The sequence below is a fragment of the Podarcis melisellensis genome (genome assembly GCF_964234715.1).
Source record: "Podarcis melisellensis genome assembly, chromosome: 3".
NCBI lineage: Eukaryota > Metazoa > Chordata > Lepidosauria > Squamata > Lacertidae > Podarcis > Podarcis melisellensis.
The window spans coordinates 44,164,674-44,187,626 of record NC_138530.1 but is presented as its reverse complement, the minus strand read 5'-3'; the positions used below and the strand labels follow the sequence as shown (position 1 = coordinate 44,187,626).

The window sequence follows — 22,953 nt, the reverse complement described above, 5'->3', positions numbered from 1 at the left end:
TATACGATTTAAAACGAGAACTTTGAACAAAAGGAATCACCAGAACCACAGCAATCGATGTGTGAGTGTTTTGGTTTGACTGTTCCTGTTGCCACCCTTATGCTCAGAGCAAGTCGTGGAAAACAGTTGGGTGTGTTTATTAAAGTTTTAAACACTAATGAAAACTAGTTAAAGATTTCCCTAAGAGAAAGGCAAAGCACATGGAACTTTTTAGTTTATATTTTTTAAAAAATAAATAAAAAATTATGCACAGTGCGGAGAAAGTGGATAGATAGAAGCTTTTCTCAATAATACTACAGCTGAGGGAGACGCAGTGAAATAAAAGGTAATGAATAAAGGGCAAAGTGAGATTATTGCAGAATATGCATTACCATTCGGAACCACTAGTTATCACATTTGGACACATTAAAATTCTGGTCTTACTAGAGGAGAGAGAAATGTTGCCACTTCACCTGTTGCTTTTATGGCAATTAGTTGTAATGGTGGGTCAGTATCAATATTTAGGGAATATTTAGAGTATGGGAAGTGGTCCAAATGACAAAATTGACAAATGACATCTGGGCAAGGGAACAAAGACAACTTAATACCTGCTTTATTTTAAAATAGCATCTCTTCTTTATGTACTAAGCAGCAAAACACAAGATAATGTTGAATCCTATACCATTTGGGAAACTTCGTAATAATATCCAGTAAAGATATGAATTAACACCTTCCACTTTAAAATAAGAGACAGAAAACAGAAAGTACTTCATACTGTTCCCGGCAACAGGATGCAGAAGTAGCTAGTAGCATAGATGGCTTTGAAAGAGAATTAGGCAAACAGATAGGCTGATGGCAGGTCTATCGATGGTGATTAGGCGTAATAGCTAAATGAAACCTCCATATTAATAAGCAGTATACCTCCAAATACCAGTTTCAGTGGGGCATCAGGCATGTGGCTTTCAGTAGTGAGGGCTTGTGGAGGTATTTGGTTTGTCACTCTGCAAGAGAGAGCTCTTTGGTCTGGTCCAGAAGGGCTCTTAGGTTCTTAGAGGCATATCCTTGAGTGCACACACACACACACACACACACACACACACACACACACACAGGTTCTCTATCTCCCTCTCTCTTTCACTCACCACTCCCTGCCCCACACCACCAAGGCTACCCCTATCAGTCAGTGTTAGAAATTCCCCAGGTGCCAGACGCGTTTTGCAACTGGTGTGGGTCCAGTTGTGACCATGTAGAGATCTCTGGATGGGACTGGCATCTCCATCTTGGCTGCTTTCTTAGGTAGGCAAGGAGAAGAACTTATTTATTGCATTTATATCTGACCTTTTTCTCCAATGAGTACATGGTTACCTCCCCCCCCCAGGTTAACCCCCACGACAACGACTGAGTGGGGATTTGAACCCTGATCTCCCAGGTCCTAGTCTGACATGCTAACCACTACACTACATTGGCTTCCTAGAGTACTTCTGCTATGGAGCAGCTATGTAGATGAAGTACTGTAGGTAAATAAATATGGGGAAAGCAAAATGTCACTTAGAGAAGGATCTGAAATATTTTCCTTGAAGCTTGAATTTCTTTTATTCTGGATTGTTTTATTTGATGTTTTAATGTGTGGTAAACCGCTTTGAGATTTTTTATTTAAAATATAAAGTAGTAGCTGGTCATTGACCGTAATAAATTATGATGATGATAGTATAAAAATGAAATGAATAATAATAATAAATCTCACAACTAAAAAAAAAAAGGCACCCAGACATCCCATTGCGGTGACTGTAACCTAGATTTAAGGTGCCATTGGCTTATATACCCGAGTTTCAAACAGCAATGGATTTTTTTTCCAGAATGAGACAGAGGTCCCTCCTATTCTGATTTTACAAAAGGGAAACTGAGGCCGAGAGTAATTTGTGTAAGGTCACAACCGCTGAGCCCATGGCCATGCTGGGATGAGAGATCTGCTCTCCCAGTTCCAGGCTTAACCCCGCTATCCGACGGGTTATGGATCAGCAGATTCCAGCGACTGCCATTGCTAATGTAAACACCGGCGGCTCCCAACTCCAGTTTGGGAGTCTGTGTTGATGCAAATGGCAGTCAAAGTGCATGGCAGCATCCCGAATGATTGAACTCCCCAGAAGAAGGCAGACAGATTCACAGGATTTGTCTTGAGTTTCCTGCAGATCTGCTAACCAAAGCAAAGAGGAGTCACTGAGAATCTCCCTAGAGTGTTTAAGTATTTTTATTGCTGCTGTGTGTTTTTTCGTAAACCACAAGACAGGAGAGGGGGGAAACCAGGGGCTCGATCTCCCTGAGAAGCCTCACATCTTCAGCTGCTGTCAACCACTATTCATCAGATGCGCAGCTGACATTCCCAGGATATTGTTCTCTGCAGCCTTCTCCGTTTGATACATTTTTGGAGGGGGGCGGGGAGATGAACTAGACAGCACACATCTGTCCTATCACAACTCCAGAATGACAAAAGCCCACAATAAAAGAATGAAACATATGGCAGAACCGCATAGCACACACAGCTCTGGGCTGCAACAGCTGGCTCACTGGTGGCTTGGCTTGCTCCCTGCTCAAATGTGCAATGACATGAGACGCACCATTTGAGGACGGCAGCACATGTCTGCGATTGATGTCTGATGGACTGTGTCAAGTGCTGGCCGCCTCTCTGCCTGTTCACTCATTCAGTGCCATTTCCCAGTGGCACTGCTTGCCACACATTGGGGAAAGGAGACTATCAAATGATGCATGGCCTGGGGGCAAATGGAGAGACACAAAAGCTCTTCTCCCTCTGCCGTCACACTACAACTTGTGGACCTCCAAGGAACGTTGGAAGTTTCGGAGAAGATGGAAGAAGGTGCTTCCATATCTATGGAACTCGCTTCTGCAGGAGGCAAGTGATTGCCAACAACTTGGATGGTGTGAAAAGTCAATGAGACAATTCATGGAGAATAAGGCTAGGCTCTGCATTCACAGTAGGAGGCAGTGATTTTTTCTGAATATCAGTTGCTAAAAACGGCAGTAGGGGGAAATGCTCTTGGGCTCAGCCTTCCCGGAGCTTGCAGGTTTCCCACAAGCATCTTACAGGCCATTGTGGGAACATTAGGATGCTGGACTAATGGGCTTATTGGCCTGATCCTGCAGGCTTTTCTTGCATTCTTAGATGAAACAGCTAGACAGATAACCCAGCCCAGCAACAAGCAAGCATTGGCAGCTTCAGTTCAGGAGGAGAAAAGCAAGGGGGTGGCCTGGACCCCAGCACCCACCATCTGATGTGATCACTTCCCTTTGCCTAATGGTAGGGCCAGCTCTGAATTGACCCAGACATGTTTTTTGGGGGGGAGGGAGCCATTCTGTACCCACTGGAAAAAGATGAGTGATGGATCTGACAAGGAGAGACTATAGAGGGAAGCAGGACTGATTTGTGTAGACTTTGTGTCACACATGGTGTTCTCTACATGATGTTGCTCCTAATCTTCACTGTGTAGATATGTGGAAATTAAGGTCAGACATCAGTTTACAATAATATGATAACTGGGCTGTCTTTGTAAGTCATACTTCCCCTGCCATAGTGACTAATTTAGTGTTAATGTGTGGTATAAGAAGGCTGTAGGTAAATAAATTGCAATTTACACAAACACCCTTTTTTTTTTTAGTGTGATGTATTTGTAAAAACCAGTTAAGTGCCATGCAGATTATTAATAGATAAATATCCTATCTCAGCAGCTAAAACCAAATCCACCTTTTCCAAGCAGAGTCAAAGCTTTTCTCATCGCTTCTGCATGCTTACAGAACGGTTGAGGTTGCTCTTCTGAACCCATTCATTCCAGATTTGTAGGGAACCTGACACAGGAACAGGGATCATGCAACATTTTATTATCTTATTTCACACTATTCAACTATGTGACCTAAACAAATTTGTTCATCAGATTCCATAACCCTAAGTAACATTTTCCAACTTTGACAGTGTCTCCTCCCCTGCAGCAATAGACTAAGAGTCTTGTGGCACCTTAAAAACTAGCATATTTATTATGGCATAAAATAGGTTTATGCTGTAATAAACATAGGAAGCTGCCTTACACAGAGTCAGACCATTTGTCCATCCGGTTCAATGTTGTCTTCTCTGACTGGCAGCAGCTCTCTAGGGTTTCAGACATGAGCCTTTCACATGATTATGAGCACAGAATGTAATGTCAGAAATGTATTGGTTTCATTTGTTTAAAATTGGTGACAAGCTCTGGCATCTAACTGATATTGCCACTCTCTGAGCCAGGTGTGACTTCTTGTTCTATCAAGACACCATTAAGTTCCATTAAATTCTTTGTCCCCAGTTTGTCCCATTGATTTCAGCAGGCATTGGATGTAACTACCTTTATCTGGATTGGGGCCGATTGCTTGTAAACCAATTTATTGTCCATTGAAATCATTAACATTTTATTCCAACTATCTGGGTCTATGATCAGGGTTGGCATGTTACATGCCATAATCACTTACTTATTCACAGTAATTCTCACTGAATCTAAGAGGGCAACACCAAGTGTATATGTGCAGGATTGCAACCTCACAGGGAAGTACTTCTCGTGCATGAGCGTCCTTAGGATCAAAAGCATTTAAGGTTTCAAGTGCACAAGCTATAACCGGTCTTGGGATAGGTCTGGACATTTTCTGATCAATTTTCAACGAGGTGTGATAATCTTTTTATTCTGCCTTCAGCTTTGTAATGAATGGGCAGCAAAAGAGCAGAGACAGACAAATATATACACAGATGTTAAAAGAAAATAAGCCTTGCTTGATTTTTCAGTCCGCATACCAGAACAATGATTTAGGCAATATTTATTTCCTAACCTTATTCTACAGTAAAGAAAATTAATCCAGCAAGGCAGCACAGTGCCTGCATTGTATTTGTGTTGGTGGGAAGTCAAGAACCTGAACTGATGTTAGATTTCATAGTGAATTAGCATGCAGTAGCACTGATGTGGCCTGATATGCTAAGTGCTAATTAAGGCACAGCAAGTGGATCTTGCACCTGTTGCTATTTTATTCAGAAGGCATTGTTTGGATTCCTGCAGATTTACATCAAGAACCATTTTCTATAGTGATTGAGGCTGGCTGGGACTCAGGTTCACCTTACAGCATTCAAGAGGCTTTTAAAGTGAGTGCTTTTCAACGCTGCAGTCCTTTCGCCCCTCTTTAAGAACTTTGCCCTCTCGAAAATAAAGAAAAGTCTAGCCTGTTATAAGCTATTAATTTTGTCCTCGAAAATCCCCCAAAGAAAGTTATATAACCACTTGCACAACCCTTCACTAAAAATAAAAGCGCCTCTGCAATTTTGAAAAGATAGGCGGCACCAAGGTTTATTAAAGTATTACACGAATGCAAAAAATTCTTGATTCAGTTTTTAAAGTGGGAGGGGGGAACCTGGGATAGAGGAGCACTTCTATTATGGTGATGCACTTCTTCAAAATATCTAAAATTATACTGTATATATTCAAAGTACATGGTTAAAAATGGTGCCATGTGTACTTGGAGCTATTCTTGGGTGAGGTTCTATAATCAACTCAAAGTACAGAAGGATGCAAAGCGGAGTCAGACCTTCTGGAAGAAGATCCAGCCCCATCTATCTCACCCCCACCCTGGTGCTGCATTCACCCCCGCCCAGGAGTCAAATCCACCACGAGAATTTGCTTTTCCCCGGCAGGGAAAGAAGCGCCCTACACATTCCTCAAGATAAACCCCAGGTGTAAAACCGTGGTCCCTTAGAGCTACAGGACTCGGCACGAACTAGGCTGCTGAGAGCAGGAGGACCCATGAATACTGACTTGGGTTTTCCTCTAAAATCAGGATGCTGGGAGACTGGATCTTCCCAAAAACTGAGGTTCACATCGTAGGTGATGCCTTAAAAGAGGGGTGCTGCATTTTCAGAATACGTTTTATCACAAATAAAGGAGGACTCGTTCCATGTGCAGATCGCCCACCCAGGGGAAAAATAGCTGGAGAGGAATTTCCCCATTTAAAAAAGAGAAGTGGTTAAAATAATTCCAAAGGTGAAAATAATAAACCCACATTCACATTCTTACATATAACCTCGATTATCCAAGGCACCCTCCGCCCTGTTTCAATGCATCTGAAGGTAGTGGCCAAAATACAGGCACATTCATGCACAAGTCAATAAATATGAATGCAAATGAGCCCCAGCTAGGATGGAGTACCTGTCTCTTGCTGGAACAGCTTTCGCCTGCTCTCTCTCTCTCCCGGGTTTTAGAGGTATATATTCCAGGGCAGTGGCTTTAGCAAGTGGGCTCTGCCAAGGTCGCTGCTCCGATGCCCATAGGGAAGTCTGCTGCGGGAGAGCTTCGCGCGCTTCGCCTCGCCAGGAGCTGGAGCTGCCTTGCCTGGAGAGACCCACTGGAGGAGAGAGGCTTTGCACTGACTCCTCTCAGTCACCGCATGGGGATATTATCAAAGTCTAAGCTTGCTATTGGCTCCGATCACCAAACAAATCACACTCGCCTCCCGCTTCAAACCGCTCCCCCCACCCCCTGCCGCCGCCGCCGCCGCCGCCGCTGCTTTAGACTCAAGGCTCTCTCCCTCCCTCCCTTCCTCCCCGGGTGTTTCAAACGCAGCAGCCGGGGGGGGGGGCAGGAGCTTATTTCCGCGCATTTGCAACCTTGCGTGCAGCAGGTCCAAGATGAACGTTCACAAACGGGCTTTCTAAACTCCGGTGCAAACCCTTGGGCAAGGGGGTGGTTTCAAAGAATCGCTTAATCGCTTTCCTTCGAAGGAAGGGGGTGGGGTGGGGAGAAGTTAGATTCCCCAACTGGTCTGCGGGGTTCAGGAGAGGAAGACAAGGGCACTTGAAGGCTCCAAAGTGGTAGCTACACAAAAACAACACAAAAGAATCGGGATATTTAATGTCGAAAACTAGAAACGAAATTTGCAGGGCATCTTCTTCAAGAGCCTAATTTGTGCAGTTGGCCTTATTTCAGCCCAACTGAAGTAAGTAAGTAAGTAAGTAAGTAAGTAAGTAAGTAAGTAAGTAAGTAAATATATATATATATATAAATACTTAAACAACTGACCAATCGAGTCATGGGTAGCTTGGTTCTCCCCCCCCAAAAAAAAGTCCTGCCCCCACAACATAAATGCTGGCTACACCCATGACTGGGTCTGAATGTGATGTTCTTTGAGTGGCCTCCACACCCTCTCCCAGGTTCAGGCCCCAGCATCTCCCAGCTGGGAGAGACCTGGCCAGCAATCCTGGGGACGCTCAGCCAGGATGGACAAAGGGTCTGGACTTTGGATAAGTCTTTTCCATCCCCCAACCCAACGGAGCAGTCCACTACGCATCTTTGAGTCTCAGCGGGCTGTACCCCACCCAAAGATTTTGTGTGTTTCTTCAAGCCTACTGATACCTCCTGTGTGTGTGTGGTGCTGTTTTGGCTGCATAAGGATACCCACTCCTGAACACTGGAAATAAAAAGAATCATACAATTTTGTATCCACAAGATACAGTGGAACCTCGGGTTATGTACCGTCCTCTATGAACGCTTCGGGTCACAAGCTTCACTAACCCAGAAGCAAATGCTCCTGGTTGCGAACTTTGCCCTGGGATGCGAGTGGAAGTCGTGTGCTGGCAGCACAGCAGCAGCAGGAGGCCCCATTAGCGAAAGCGCACCTCAGGTTAAGAACGGTTTCGGGTTAAGAACAGACCTCCGGAACGAACTGAGTTTATAACTGGAGGTACCACTGTACACCCTGAAAGAAACAGGCTAGTCTACTCTGAAGGGTCCAAGGCAGGCCATGTGGCATAGAAAGTTGTCCTTCAAAAGATGGACAGGGTTGCGGGGAGCTGAAGAACAACGACCAGCATCTGCCTCCTAAGGTAGTTGACTCCTTTTGCCTAATGGTAGGGCCATCCCTGCATCTCACTCATATTTCAGTGAAGTAGGTCTTCCTACTTGAATAAATATTCCTCAGCCACAGAGTTGCCTTGCCACCAAGTTTCCTTGAATGAGCTTCTAAGAAAAATGTGAAGGTTTCCACTCGGCAAAACATTGGAGGCATTTCAAGGGAAGTAATACAGTAAAAGCAGTGTCATTTTTCAAGGATAACCACAGAGCGACCAACACAAGTAGGATTGAAGGGTCAGATGGATTGATTGATACTCTTAATCTTGGGGTCATGGTTTTAAGCCCCACGTTGGGCGAAAGATTCCTGCATTGCAGGGGGTTGGGCTAGATGTCTCTTGCGGTCCCATTCCAACTCTACAATTCTATGACATCCTGCCTTTCACCCAGTGGAAGCTCCAGGAGGGCTATTCAGATGTTCTCTGAATGCAAATCCCAAATGCTTGTGGGGGAAGCAGGACCATAGCTACTGGTTGCACCCATTCACACACCCCACATAGGGAAGTCCATCTCCTGCCACACTCAGCATGCAGCATTATTGAGAATGTGTCTTATGCACTTGGCAGCTCTTCCTTATAACTGGGAAGGCTGGTTGTCTTAGGATCCTGATGGTGAGGAAGGGCTCTCTCTGTGTGTACATCTGCACATGCACGGGGCCCTTTCTCATTAATAGTGTCTGCATGGCTGTCTGTGGAGGGTTAGCAGAGCAGACCACAGATCCCCTGCCCTCTCAGTGAGCATGTGAGGGCTTTAAAAAATCTGAACAGCCCTCGAGTTATCAGTGAGATGGGCTTTGTGTGCTCAGATCCACTCAATCCCCGTATCTGAGTGTTGAAAGGTGGCATGATAGAGACATTGTTAATCATTGTGTGCACAGACATCTCTGGAAAACAGGGTTCCTAGTTTTATGCTGCCCTCATTTAAAAAATGAGCAAAATCTGTTTTTCCAGAGACAATAGTGGGGGAAGAAACGAGTGTGGTTACACTGTGGAAAATGTGATGATTGTCACATACCTCCTTCAAGTCTCTTAAAAACCATCATTGGTTTCCGACCGAGGATAATAATAATTTAATACCGTAATAATTATTTATTATTTATACCCTGCCCATCTGGCTAGGTTTCCCCAGCCATTCTGGACAGCTCCCAACAGAATATTAGAAACACGCTGAAACATCAAACATTAAAAACTTAGCTAAACAGGGCTGCCTTCAGATGTCTTCTAAAAGTCAGGTGGTTGTTTATTTCCTTGACATCTGATGGGAGGATGTTCCACAGGGGGGGTGCCACTACCAAGAAGGCCCTCTGCTTTTCCTATATACACAAGAGCATGAAACATGGGAGAAGAATTGGTGGGAAGTTTCTTTATATTAAAAGGAAAGCTGACTCTGTCTAGTATTTCACTCTTGGATTAAGCAGTCTAAGCACTCAGTCTGTAACCGTGTAAAACTGAAACGCTTTGGATTACAATTACTTGACCACTTTTGAAGTATGCTAGGTAGAATAATTCCATCGTATGCAACTTGATTTATTCCCCATCCCTGCCTCCTCCTCACACAGTGGTGACTGATCTACAGTCAATGGCTTCCTCATTCTGCCTGGCTTCCTTTTTCTCCCCCACCTTTGCTTTGCTTTCCCTGCCTGTCCATTTTAATAGCTTTCAAAATGTCTGTTTAATTTATGTCTGCTTTACTGCCTATTTAATCTTTTCCTTTATAATTATAATGACCTTCCACAGGTTATTGTAATCCTATTAGGAACATGGGTATTTTAAAGTCACTTGACTTTGCAAATAATTTTATTTGCTCCATCTGGCTTATTTGGGGGGCAGAGTGGAGAACCGGGCTTAGGAAGTTTTCCTCCTTCTTAGTAAATAAGGTATTCATGGTTAATCTTTCATTTGGACTCATTATGAAGATGTTGAATGAGGTTTCTGACGGTGCAAAACAATGAGGAAAAGGGGTAAAAATACTGATATTATATATTATTAGAAGTAATAATATATGAAGCAATTCAGTCTAACCTGATGTGCCAAACATTTACTTTCAATGGCTGGATGTTTTGATGTTTACTGTTAAGCAGCCACAGAGAGGGACCCTCTTGATCAGATCACTGGTGTTTATGTTCCTGTGCTATTTTGCCAATCTAAAATAGGCCTATACAATGGTACCTCGGGTTAAGAACTTAATTCATTCTGGAGGTCTGTTCTTAACCTGAAACTGTTCTTAACCTGAGGTACCACTTTAGCTAATGGGGCCTCCCGCTGCCATCACCACACGATTTCTGTTCTCATCCTGAAGCAAAGTTCTTAACCCGATGTACTATTTCTGGGTTGGCGGAGTCTGTAACCTGAAGCGTATGTAACCTGAGGTACCACTGTATGTGTGTGGATGAGCTAGGACGGCCATTCTTAATGAATATTCTCAGGTGATCTTACAGTGTGACCACAGTTGGGTAACTTGTGATTTTATGCTGGATTCCCCCCTCCCCCTCAGATTATCTGTGGATTTGGAAAAGCCAAATTAACTGTGGGGAAGTGTGGACTGCCGTTTGGTTAAGGGGGCTATTGTATGAGTGGCGACCAAACCAAAGTGGGCACTAGTAGCTTCAAATCCAAACTGAATTTCCCAAGCCCTGGATCTATGCAAAATATTAAATCCAAGAAGGTGCTTACAGTGCTGAACAGTGTTGACTTAAATAAGACGGGTTGTACACCATATAAATAGTTAAAAGAGGAGAGCCCTTTGCAAGAAGCAAATTCTTATTATCAGCGGTGGAGGAAGCTGCTCGGGAGCCTAGGGCCGCTCACTCAGGGGCGGGTCCAGCTGCCCATAGGGGTGGGGTGAGCAGCCCATAGAGGTGGGGAGCACCGTGGGGCCTTCAGAGTCTGCCTGCCTCCTCTCACTCAGCCTCCCTACAGCTGGGGGGGGGGAGGCAGTGGGCGGGCCGTTTGGGCATCACGGAGCCTGCGCACACACAAGCCACAGCGTCTCTCCCAGGAGAGACACGTGGCTCTGGCGCACTGCAGGCCCCGCAGTGAGTGCCGCCCGGCCTTTTGTCACCCCCTCAGTGGTGACACCTGGGGCGGACTGCATCCACTTGAGCCCTTCCTCTGCCCCTGCTTAGTAAGCCCTTTAGGCTCAGCTATCTCCATCTTTTTCACTTAGCAAGAGAGAAAGCAAATAGCATCTGTAGAAGAGATCTTTTTGACCATTGAACTCAATGGGTCTTCTGAGCATACATGTATCATTCCAGTTCCATTTCTGCGATCATTTGGGGTTGTATCCAGCGCCTTCTGTGCCTGAGCAGAATTGACTTCCACTTGCACAAGGGGATTCACCTTCCTCTGCTCCCCCATCGCAGTGTCCCACATGCAAAATCTGCTCTAGAAGGCTTGGAGACCCTTTAGAGCAGGTTAAGGAGACACACAGGCGTCTGCAAGGGAAAAGAGAGGAATGTGGAACCATGCCACATGAGCAGACGTCTGTCTGCTCAGCATTGGATTGAAAGAGCTCTCTGGTGTTGCAGAACACTGGACTGACACGAGCTTCATAGCCACAAATCTTAGCACTATCCAGTTAAATTATGGGGATGACCTATGGGAAGCAGAAGGTGAAAATAGCAAGGCTGCTTTTTCTGGTTAGGTTAAAATGTACCAGAACTGATATCATAGTTATACAATGGACTGATTGAGTCTTCTTTCCCATAGGTCAACCCTGTAGATCAGTGGTAGGCATTGGGAAAGTATGTAAATATGCAGATCTATTTGAAATAGCATAGGGCATTAAAGATGGCAAAAGGTTAGCTAGCACGAGGGCTCTAGATTTAGCTTTGATTCAAACAAGATTTATCTGATTCACTTTTGGATTCATTTACTACAGCTCACTGGGATTTAGGTGAAAGCAGTTGCCATTTACTCATTATTTCCATTTATCCCACCTTTCATCGATTAATGATTATGGGGTGAGTTGAACAAGTAAACTCTGGAATCCACAGCGCTTACATTAAAAACCATGAACTTGCTTTCAGTGCCAGCATTTCAAACTGAACCTTATCCTAGCCATTGTAGTTCTCAGCACTGGGCAAACTGATCTGTCCTTCTCCATTGTGATCTATTTGTGGCAATGGCATTGCCAACAGACCCTTCACTCAAGAAAGTCATAGAATCATAAAATTGTAGAGTTTGAAATGACACAGGATCATCTAGTCTAACCCCCCGGAAATGCAGGAATTTCAACTAAAGCATCCATGGCAGATGCCCATCCAACATCTATTTTAAAACTTCCAAGGAAGGAGAGTCCCCCACCTTCCGAGGGAGCCTGTTCCACTGTTGAACAGCTCAGAAAGTTCTTCCTGGTGTTTAGTTGGAATCTCCTTTCTTGTAACTTGAATCCATTGGTTTTTGGTCCTACCATCTGGAGCAGGAGAAAACAAGCTTGTACCATCTTCCATGTGACACTCCTTGAGATATTGGAAGATGGCTATCATATTTCCTCTCAGTCTCCTCTTTTCCAGGCTAAACATACCCAATGCCCTCAATGATTCCACATGAGGCTTGGTTTCCAGACCCTTGATCATCTTGGTTGCCCTCCTCTGCACACATTCCAGCTTGTCAACATCCTTCTTAAATTGTGGTGCCCAGAATTGGACACAGTATTCCAAGTGTGGTCGGATGAAGGCAGAATAGAGTGGTACTATTACTTCCCTTGATCTGGACACTATACTTCCGTTGATGCAGCCTAGAATAGCATTAGCCTTTGCATCTGCATCACACTGTTGACTCATATTAAACTTGTGGTTTGTCCTTTTCACATGTACTACTCATAAGTCCTGAAATGAACATGGAGCCACTGTAAAACTGAGCTTCCATGTTCACTTCAGGTCCACACACATCTGAGAAATGAAATGTGAAGTTGTGCATGCTTTCAAGTTTCAACCTTACCCCAAACCCATGCAAGGATCAAAAACATGACTGCGTGGTTTCTTTTTCTTCCCAGAGCAAATATTTGTTTATGTGATTTCTGGATGTACAATTGTACAATTGTGTTGCTTAAGCATAGTGAGCAATTTGCTCATGAGATTTCTTTTTCAAGCTTTCTTAAGAAGACATTTTTAGAAATAGCAATCAAGCAAAACTGATTTCCACATGGCGGCTGGGAAAGAGAGCCATGCTCACAAAGTCCAGGAACCATCTAGATAGAAACCTAGAGCACCCAAGCCATTACACCAGCGGCAAGCAACATGGTACTTACTGTATGTTGCTTCAATTGCAACTCCCATCAGACCATCCAAAATGGCAGATGATTAAGGGATTATGGCAGTTTGAGTCCAACAACACCTGCAAGGCACCATGTTAGCTACACTTGCACTATACATATCAACAAATTTGGGACCATTGGTTCATCTACTTTGGTATTGTCTACGCTGAATCTCCAGGGTTTCCAGGGTTTCCAGGGATCTCCAGGGTTTCAGATGGATGTTCCCAGTCCTGCCTGGGGATTCACCTGGGACTTTGTATATGCAAAGCAGATGCTCTGCAATGGAATCACAGCTCTTCCCCAGTTTGCAGAAAGGTGTTCTTGAATCCGCACTCTAGATTTTAGGTACAGTGCCTGTGTCATCAGCTACACTTTCAGGTGTACAGTTAACATGTTTGTAATGTCGAGTGTGAATGCAATGAGCCAGGTGCCTGCAAACATGAGTACCCTGCTGTCAATAGCACATGGTGAAACAGCATGACGCGAGGCTGAAAGGCAGCAAGCCACCGTGCTAAAGCTCCCTTCTCCTTGTGTGGTCTGTTTCCTAACAAGGAAAATATTTAAAGAATCCCTCTTGTTCCCTGGCTTCCTTGGAAATGGAAATTCCTCAGATCTTGACCTCTTGTTGTTGTTTTCAATAGGAGAAAAGGAAAACACCCTGTTTGCCACATTGGGAGGAAGAGATAATGCAAGTAGCACCTTGACTGACTCTTACATTTGTACAGTTGGTTCACAATGAAAAAGGAGTTTGGTTTTCTCATTTCAACCATAGAACAAAGAGACGGAGGCTGAAATCCTGAGCAGTGTGATCTGAGTATTCTTTAACTCACTGCGGTGTGCATGCAAGAGCAATGTTGTTGGTTCAAGGATCACATCTGGTTATGGAAACTGTATGGTAGGCAAAAAATAGGGCTACAAGCAGTACATACCCAGGAGAGGGATCCATCCAGTTGCAAGACATTTGGGCTCCCTACTTGATTTTGTGTCCTTGCTGTCATGGTGGCAGAATCACAAGTCACCCAACACTTAGGCAATGAGACTGCTGCAGCAAGGATCACCTTGGATTGTATTGTGAACTGAGAATAGGTCATGAAGACCAATCACTTAAAGGTGACTGTGTTCAACCACAACTGGAGAAGGGCCATAGCTGAGTGGCAGAGTGTCTGCTCTGGATGCCAAAGGTCCCAGGTTCAATTCCCAGCATCTCCAGGTAGGGCTGAGATCAGACTCCCTGCCTGAAATCCTGGAGAGCCAGTGCCAGTCAATGGAGTCAGTACTGAGCCATATGAACCAATGGCCCTGTGTTTCTGACAGCATGTTCTCCAAACCCAGTAGAGCTCCATAGTGATTGGCAGGTCTAACTTGTAAGCGGATCAGTGGAATCAGACTGATCTTACCTGAACTCTCCAATCTCAGCTGCTAAAGAGGAGGAATGTGTTAAAGAAAACAAATAGCCTTGATTTCACATCCTTCTTGCTCTTCTGAGAGTTCTGTCTCTAAGGAGCGGGAACATTATTAAAAGATTTCTAGAAGAGCAATTGAAGGGAGGTTTGTTGTTTCCTTAAGTCCAACTTTGTCCCTTCCTCTGCCCACAATTTCCTGTCAGATCCTACAGTTCTTTTTCACTGATTCCTCTTGCTGGTTTTTTTAAAAAAAAATCTTGTTAATGCCAGTGGTTCCTGCCTGCACCCTGACCTACCTCACCTTTCCCTTAGAATAATTCTGGACCAAGGTGCTAGCTTTAACTTCAATGTACAGTGGTACCTCAGGTTAAGTACTTAATTCATTCCGGAGGTCCATTCTTAACCTGAAACTGTTCTTAACCTGAAGCACCACTTTAGCTAATGGGGCCTCCCACTGCCATCGTGCGATTTCTGTTCTCATCCTGAAGCAAAGTTCTTAACCCGAGGTACTATTTCAGGGTTAGTGGAGTCTGTAACCTGAAGCGTCTGTAACCTGAAGCGTCTGTAACCCGAGGTACCACTGTAATCTGTTTGCACCGGGCGCAACATCTGGGGGTTAGGGTTAGGAAGTGCAAATCCACGGGTTAGGGGGTGCAAATTACTTGCCTTGCCCCGGGTGCTGACAACCCACGCTACGCCACTGCTAAGAACTTATACAGTGGGTTAGAAATTTACCGTGTCATTGCAAATCTCAGCTCTGCCACACATGGGGAACATAGGAAGTGGCCTTCTACCAAGCCAGACCAATGATCCACCCAGCTCACTATTGTCAACAGTGACTGGCAGAAACTCTCCTGGATTTCACACAGAAGTGTCACCTAGCCTGACTTGGTAACGTGGTGGATTGAACTTGGGATCTTCAGCCTCAGCCTGCAGGAATAACAGTACAGCCCACTGACTCTATCCACAATTGTAAGGATTTCACTATCTATGTAGCAAGTTGAGCACAGAAAAAACACAGGAGTAATGTCAGACTAATACGATCAACTACTATACTTCAAAGTCACCTTTGTCTCTATCCTTGAAAGGGAAGATGTGCTTTGCTGGGATATTCTGTTCTTTCTGTTTTGTGATTGCTTCCCACCACGTGTTTTAAGCACGTCCAATATGTGTGCGACTGCACATGTGCGTATTGTGCTGAACCTGGAACTGACCCAGAAATGTCACAAAAAGCATCACAAAAAGGGGCAGGGTGGAACTGGGTGCAGGCTTTTTCAGTGGTGTTTCAAATATATGGGACTTCGCTTAACCACAAGGTGCCTTGAAACATAACCCCCGAGTAAATTGGGAGTTGTCTGTAGTTCAGTCATTGTTTGTACAGTAAGTCCGTAACTTATTCACATTTAACTTGTGCACATTCAGCTTTATGTATGTGGCAAAAGAGGAAAAACGGGGGGGGGGGGAGAAAGAAAGAAAGAAAGAAAGAAAGAAAGAAAGAAAGAAAGAAAGAAAGAAAGAAAGAAAGAAAGAAGAAAGAAAGAGGGCAGGATTCCGGGAAAAATGACTTTGGCAATCCCAATTTGTTTTGACTATATGCGGTTTGGATTTTAGGCTCAATCCCTGGAACATGACCCACAGGTAAGTTGCAAAAGGCAAAAAGGAATGGGGAAAGGATTCAAAGTAGAAAACACAAAGGCAGGTGACTAGTGATTGATTTTCTTTTGTTGAAATCCAAACAGGACTGGAGAAAATTGGGGAAAGTGCCTCCTTTGATAAGCCTTGCATAATTTTTGATGAATTAAGCATATATGGTAATTGCAGGGTTGTTGTGGTCTTATTTCCTGCGCTTAGAAAGGTGCATTCATTTGAAAGCTGCTGCAATACATCTACCTGCGATACCTGGCAGCATTTCTGACTGGCGCGAATGCCAATCATCCTGTATGATCAAAATGGTCAAGGGGATGGAGTAACCCCCTCTTTGGGGAAAGGTTACACCTTTGGGGGCTTCTTAGTTGAGCGAAAAGGTGAGTAGCATGATAGAAATGTGTAAAATAGAGGAAAGTTTCTCCCTCGTAGCTCTAGCACTTGGGAACAGCCAGTTAATCTGAATGTTGGAAGATTCAGGGCAGACAAAAGAAACTTTATCACACTAATCCAGAACGCGGCAGCTAGACTGATGACTGGGAGCAGCCGCCGAGACCATATAACACCAGTCTTGAAAGACTTATACTGGCTCCCAGTACATTTCTGAGCACAATTCAAAGTGTTGGTGCTGACCTTTAAAGCCCTAAACGGCCTCGGTCCAGTATACCTGAAGGAGCGTCTCCACCCCCATTGTTCTACCCAGACACTGAGGTCCAGCACCGAGGGCCTTCTGGCGGTACCCTCACTGCAAGAAGCCAAGTTACAGGGAACCAGGCAGAGGGCCTTCTCCGTAGTGGCACCCTCCCTGTGGAACGCCCTCCCATCAGATGTCAAAGAGAAAAACAACTACCAAACTTTTAGAAGACATCTGAAGGCAGCCCTGTTTAAGGAAGCTTTTAATGTTTAATAGGTTATTGTATTTTAGTGTTCTGTTGGAAGCCGCCCAGAGTGGCTGGAGAAACCCAGCCAGATGGGCGGGGTAGAAATAAATTATTATTATTATTATTATGTTGTTGTTGTTGTTGTTGTTGTTGTTGTTGTTATAATTATTATTATTATTACACAGGGCAAAGTTAAATTATGGAATTCACACCCACAAGAGGCCACAGTGATGGCCACTAACCTGCATGGCTTTGAAAGAGGATTAGACAAATTCATGGAGGACAAAATTATCAACGGCTGTGCACCAAGGGGCATGATGGTTATGCCCCTTCTTTCTTCTTCTTCTTCTTCTTCTTCTTCTTCTTCTTCTTCTTCTTCTTCTTCTTCTTCTTCTTCTTCTTCTTCTTCTTCTTCTTCTTCTTCCACTCATAGCCGAGTAAGATTGTCTTCCATGAACACGGTCTTAAACAGTGAGTCCATAAGTGACTGTGGAGGTCAATTCACAGTGGGGTTCTTTCACAGTGGGGACATAGGTTGCTGGACAGGAGTTGATCACGGTGAGGGTTTGCCAAACGTGCCTTCCTCTTAGCACATTTCTCCCTTTCGTCCTGAGTCTGAGCATCTTCAAAGTCCATGACACCTTTGGTAAACACTGCTCAGTGTTGGTGCATAAGTGCTTAAAATAGTAAACTGTTGTTTTTTGGTGAGTTTTATTCGAAGAGTTGAAAGTCGCTCATTAATGCTGGTAAGGACTTCTGACAAGAGCTTCACAAGATCATTTTTGATAGCAAAGCCTACTCCATGTATCTGATGTTCTTGTAGACCTTTCCAGAAGAATGTGTAACCTCCTCTTTCTTCCTACGGTTGTCCCTCTCCTGCTCTTAGAATTTCTTGATGCACTGCAATATCAATGTTAAAACGTTGCAATTCTCTTGCAATGATGACAGTCCTGTGTTTGGGATGCTCATTATCTGTGTTATCTCACAAAGTCTGTATATTCCATTTTCCAAAGTTCAATTGTCTTTTATGACCGCTGGGTGGTGACCCCACTGGGCGCGGTAATCCAGTCAGGGGAAAAGGGAGGAAGACTATGTTAGCCCCTCCCAGAAAAGTTTGGGTTTGGGATGGGTTTTTGGAAGATGCCTGTGCATGAATTTGTTTTATGTGTGTAGATCAGTGCACCCTGACCAACACACAGTCTCTGCAGTAAGGCTCTATTCTGATGGCATGAGTGCCATGACGACCAATAGATTCTTATCTGCTGCAGCCTTCATCCGCCTTCACAGCCGTTGTAACATACCGCTTGTTATCTTCTACCTGTTCTGCTGTTGAGGACTTCTTGGATCATTCTTTGTTTAGCTGTTCCCCTTGACCTTACCACCTTAGGTGACCCTGCTGGGAAGCTGTCGGGAGTCTTATATACTCTGCCTACATGGTTGAAGGCTGTATGCTTCTGAATACCAGCTGCCGGAAACCACAGGTAATGAGAGTGTTGTTGTACTCAGAACCTGCTTGTGAGCAAGGTAAAGGGACCCCTGACCATTAGGTCCAGTCACAGATGACTCTGGGGCTGTGGAGCTCATCTCGCTTTATTGGCCGAGGGAGCCGGCGTACAGCTTCCACGTCATGTGGCCAACATGACTAAGCTGCTTCTGGTGAACCAGAACAGCACATGGAAACGCTGTTTACCTTCCCGTCGGAGCTGTACCTATTTATCTACTTGCATTTTGACGTGCTTTTGAACTGCTAGGTTGGCAGGAGCAGGGACCGAGCAACGGGAGCTCACCCCTTCACGGGGATTCGAACCGTCGACCTTCTGATTCGCAAGTCCTAGGCTCTGTGGTTTAACCCACAGCGCCACCTGCATCCCTACAGTTACTTACACTATGCTAACCAGATTCCTGACCAGCTATATTTCAGGTTGGTGTTTTAAGTTCACACCTAAAACGATCAAGTGCTTGGTGAATAATAAGAACTGGGCGCTCATACAATGATCAGCATCCATGCCACATGTGAACTGCTCTTATTTCAAAGACAGGACTTGGCATGGTTTTGAACTTTCCTTTTTTCCATAGCAGAGCCTTCTACTATATCACAGATTGCTTTCAAAAGAGCCTGCTGTCCAAGAGCCATATGGCATGGAGATAATCTGCTCTTGGAAAAGCAGAAGCCCAAAGACCTCTTGACCATGCAGCAGTAGTTGGTGCAGCTCTTTGGGTCTCAGCTACTAGCCATTAGAACCCCACTCAGAAATACTAATAATACTAATTTAAAACCATGAACATGTTGGCATTGTCGTTGGCATATTATTTATGTACCATATTTTCCATAGTAAATCTGGGCTCAAAGCAGTTCACAGAAAAAACAAATTCTCAGTGCGGTAATACAATGACAATATCTAAGAATACATATACAGTGGTACCTCGGGTTAAGAACTTAATTCGTTCCGGAGGTCCATTCTTAACCTGAAACTGTTCTTCACCTGAGGTACCACTTTAGCTAATGGGGCCTGCCGCTGCCGCCATGCCGCCGGAGCACGATTTCTGTTCTCATCCTGAAGCAAAGTTCTTAACCCGAGGTACTATTTCTGGGTTAGCGGAGTCTGTAACCTGAAGCGCCTGTAACCTGAAGCATATGTAACCCGAGGTACCACTGTAATATCACTAAACTTACCACTAAAAAATTAATAATCAACAATTACTTGTCCATTTAACATATGTAAACATTATACCAAGCATGCAGCTTACTAATAGGTTGTGTCAAAATACCCACTAGCATGACATAATATGTGATGTTAAATGCATCTTTTCATTAAATGTTCGGGTTTTAAAAAATGCAATTAGTAGCAGCTTAGGTGCCCCTATCTATTGAAATTGCAGCTGGTCAGCAGGGGGTTTAACCCTTTCCTCCCCTGTTGCAGTCCTGAGGAAATTCCTTCATACAAAGCTAATTTTTAGGAGATAGACCATCCATTGTTGCAGTGGGGAATATCCTCCAAATGCAAATTCCTCCTTCACAGGAAGGGGGTGGCTGAGGTTGATGGGAGCTGTAGTCTAAAACATCAGGAAGGCACCAGGTTGGGGGTGGATGGCTGGCAAATAGTATGCATACAGTTCATACTTACTATTCTAGGGCATTGGAATTGTGATAAAACCATATGAAACATGAGCATTAATTTTTTTCCAGAGTTCCATTAGAGCACAGTCTTTACAGTCTCTTGGAACCAAAGCACATGTTTATCACATTATATTGTTATGTCTGTGTGCATTCAGAATTTAATTAGAAACCCTGAGGTCCATATGTTTTCTTTCTGAATTGATAGAAGCGAAGAGATGAAGGGGGGAAGCCATAGAACCAATTGTGGGATAAAATGATTTTGTTAAAAATAAATTTAAATTTAAACCATTGGTTAATTTGTACTGTATAGCTGCAGTGCTCGAATTGTGCTGTGAATTCGCTACCACTTGACACAACTTGTATTCAAACTGAAAAGTAAAATTGAATTAAATCATCTCAAAGTCACCTATTGCTAGCAGAATAGGCACCCAATGGTGCATCTAAATACCTTCATTGTAAGTTTTAAAATGATTTTTTAAATCAGGAAAACAAATTTGGCATTGATGATCTGAAGATTCGTGGATAGCTCAGCTGGTTAGAGTATGGTACTGATAACTCCAAGGTTTCAGATTTGATCCCTGTTTGATCCCTGCCTATTCTGCCTTGCAGTGCATTGGGCTAGATGTAAACACCATTTCATACTAATGACACTGGACCCTGCTCAGTTCAAGTCTTTTTAATGTTTTTGTTTTGCTGACCTTATGAAGATTAGACTTTAGTGAGTTAGTAGTGAGCATGCCGTATACTGACTCAGGCCACTGGCTCACCTTGCTCAGTATTGTCTACACTCACTGACAGAAGCTCTCCAGTGTTTCAGACTGAATCAGCAACCAGTAGATTGACTTAAACAACCATGTCTCTGAAGGAAGAGGCAGAGGAAGATCCACACAGACTGAGCCAGAAAATATATACAGGTTGCAGATAAAAATAGACCACTGTTATACTACGAAATCTGTTCCTGCTTATTGCCATCTAGTGGTTACACTAAATAGTTTCTCATTCACATATATATATATATATATATATATATATATATATATATATATATATATCTCACCGGTCATCGCAAACCTGTACATGGAACACTTTGAAACCAATGCTTTAGACAAGTCAGAACACAAACCCAAACTTTGGCTCAGATATGTTGACGACACCTTTGTAATTTGGCCACACGGGAAGGAAAAACTGGATAGCTTCCTCACACATCTCAACAGCCTACACCCCAAAATACAATTCACTATGGAAATAGAAGCCAACAACCAACTTCCCTTCCTTGACGTCCTAATCTACAAAAAACCTGATGGCTCCCTAGGACACACTATCTACCGGAAAAAAACACACACCAACCGCTACTTACATGCACAATCACACCACCACCCTGCACAAATAAACTCCGTAGCCAAGACTCTCATCTCCAGAACCAAACGCCTGGCTGACAAAGACCACTTGACAACTGAGTTACAGAATCTCTCAAATGTGTTAATTGCCAATGGATACCAGCAAAACAGGGTTACGAAGCTAATCCAAAAAGAAACACCCCCCAAAAACCAAGACACAGAAGAAAACAATGGCATGGCCCTCCTTCCTTATATCAAGGGCACTACAGATAAAATTAGCAAAATCCTCCATAAACACAATATCAAAACAGCCTTTTGCACCAACCAAAAAATAGCCAATATCCTCAGAAACCCCAAGGATAAAATCCAGTTGGAAAACCAAGGGGTCTATGAAATACCCTGCAAAGTCTGCCCAGCCACGTACATTGGACAAACAAACAGACGAATAAATGCACGTATCGCAGAACACAAGAATGCCGTCAAAAAAGAAGAAAAAACTTCCTCTCTTTTCCAACACATGAAAGAAACAGGACACGAAATTAATTTTGCAGATTCCAAATTGCTCTTTAACATGGAACATCACCACAAGAGAATAATCATGGAAGCCATCGAGATAGAGAAACACCCTCACAACATGAACAAGCGTGACGACACATCCCGCTTGCCAGACATCTGGAAATTAGCCCTCCCCACAAAAACTGACACCAGATCCAGAGGCACACAGAACGCCATCACCAATCAACCACACCAGACCCAAACCCAGACCCTCTCCACAGATAAATTACAGACACCATCCAGTAGCCAAACCATGGTGGCACCTCCGGATGCTGCACCCCCCTGCAATCCCTACACAGATCTGGCTGACACAGGCCACAAAACCACAGCTCGCCCCTATACACGAAGCCAAGCCAGAGCACAACTAAGTGCAGTACAGCCATCTTCTCAGAAAAACTCTTCACAAAGTTCAAGAGGTCAAGACACAAAGACTTTAGCAACTAATCCACACCTAATGACCCACCTAAGTGGTACTCAGGATATCACTCAAGAAATCACTCAAGATATCCCTCAAGTAATTAAGGAACAAAAGAAGAAAAGGCACACTAGCCTGGGAACTTCCTCTCTGCCCAGAACATTGGAGGCTATACACCACACCCCCTCAACAGTATTTATAGGAACTAAAACACTGAGATCCTGCTCTGTTCCACTAACAAGAAGCCGAAAGCACCTGCCTGAAGATGACGAGTGAGACCTCGTCGAAACGTCGCCTAGACACCCCAACTTTTACACGGGAAGACACCCGAGGACACCAAAACCTGCATATATATATATATATATATATATATATATATATATATATAGGAGAGGGTCTGGGTTTGGGTCTGGTGTGGTTGATTGGTGATGGCGTTCTGTGTG

General features: G+C 44.0%; 1 protein-coding gene across 1 annotated transcript in view; it reads right to left on the bottom strand.

Moving 5' to 3' along the window:
- The window catches only part of GREM2 (gremlin 2, DAN family BMP antagonist), a 33,964-nt gene extending 27,475 nt beyond the window's left edge, over positions 1-6,489 (bottom strand). The window contains exon 1 of the mRNA XM_081905848.1: positions 6,204-6,489. The gene's annotated coding sequence lies outside the window, so the exon portion shown is untranslated. The remainder of the gene's footprint in view (positions 1-6,203) is intronic.
- Between the last annotated feature and the right edge of the window lie 16,464 nt (positions 6,490-22,953).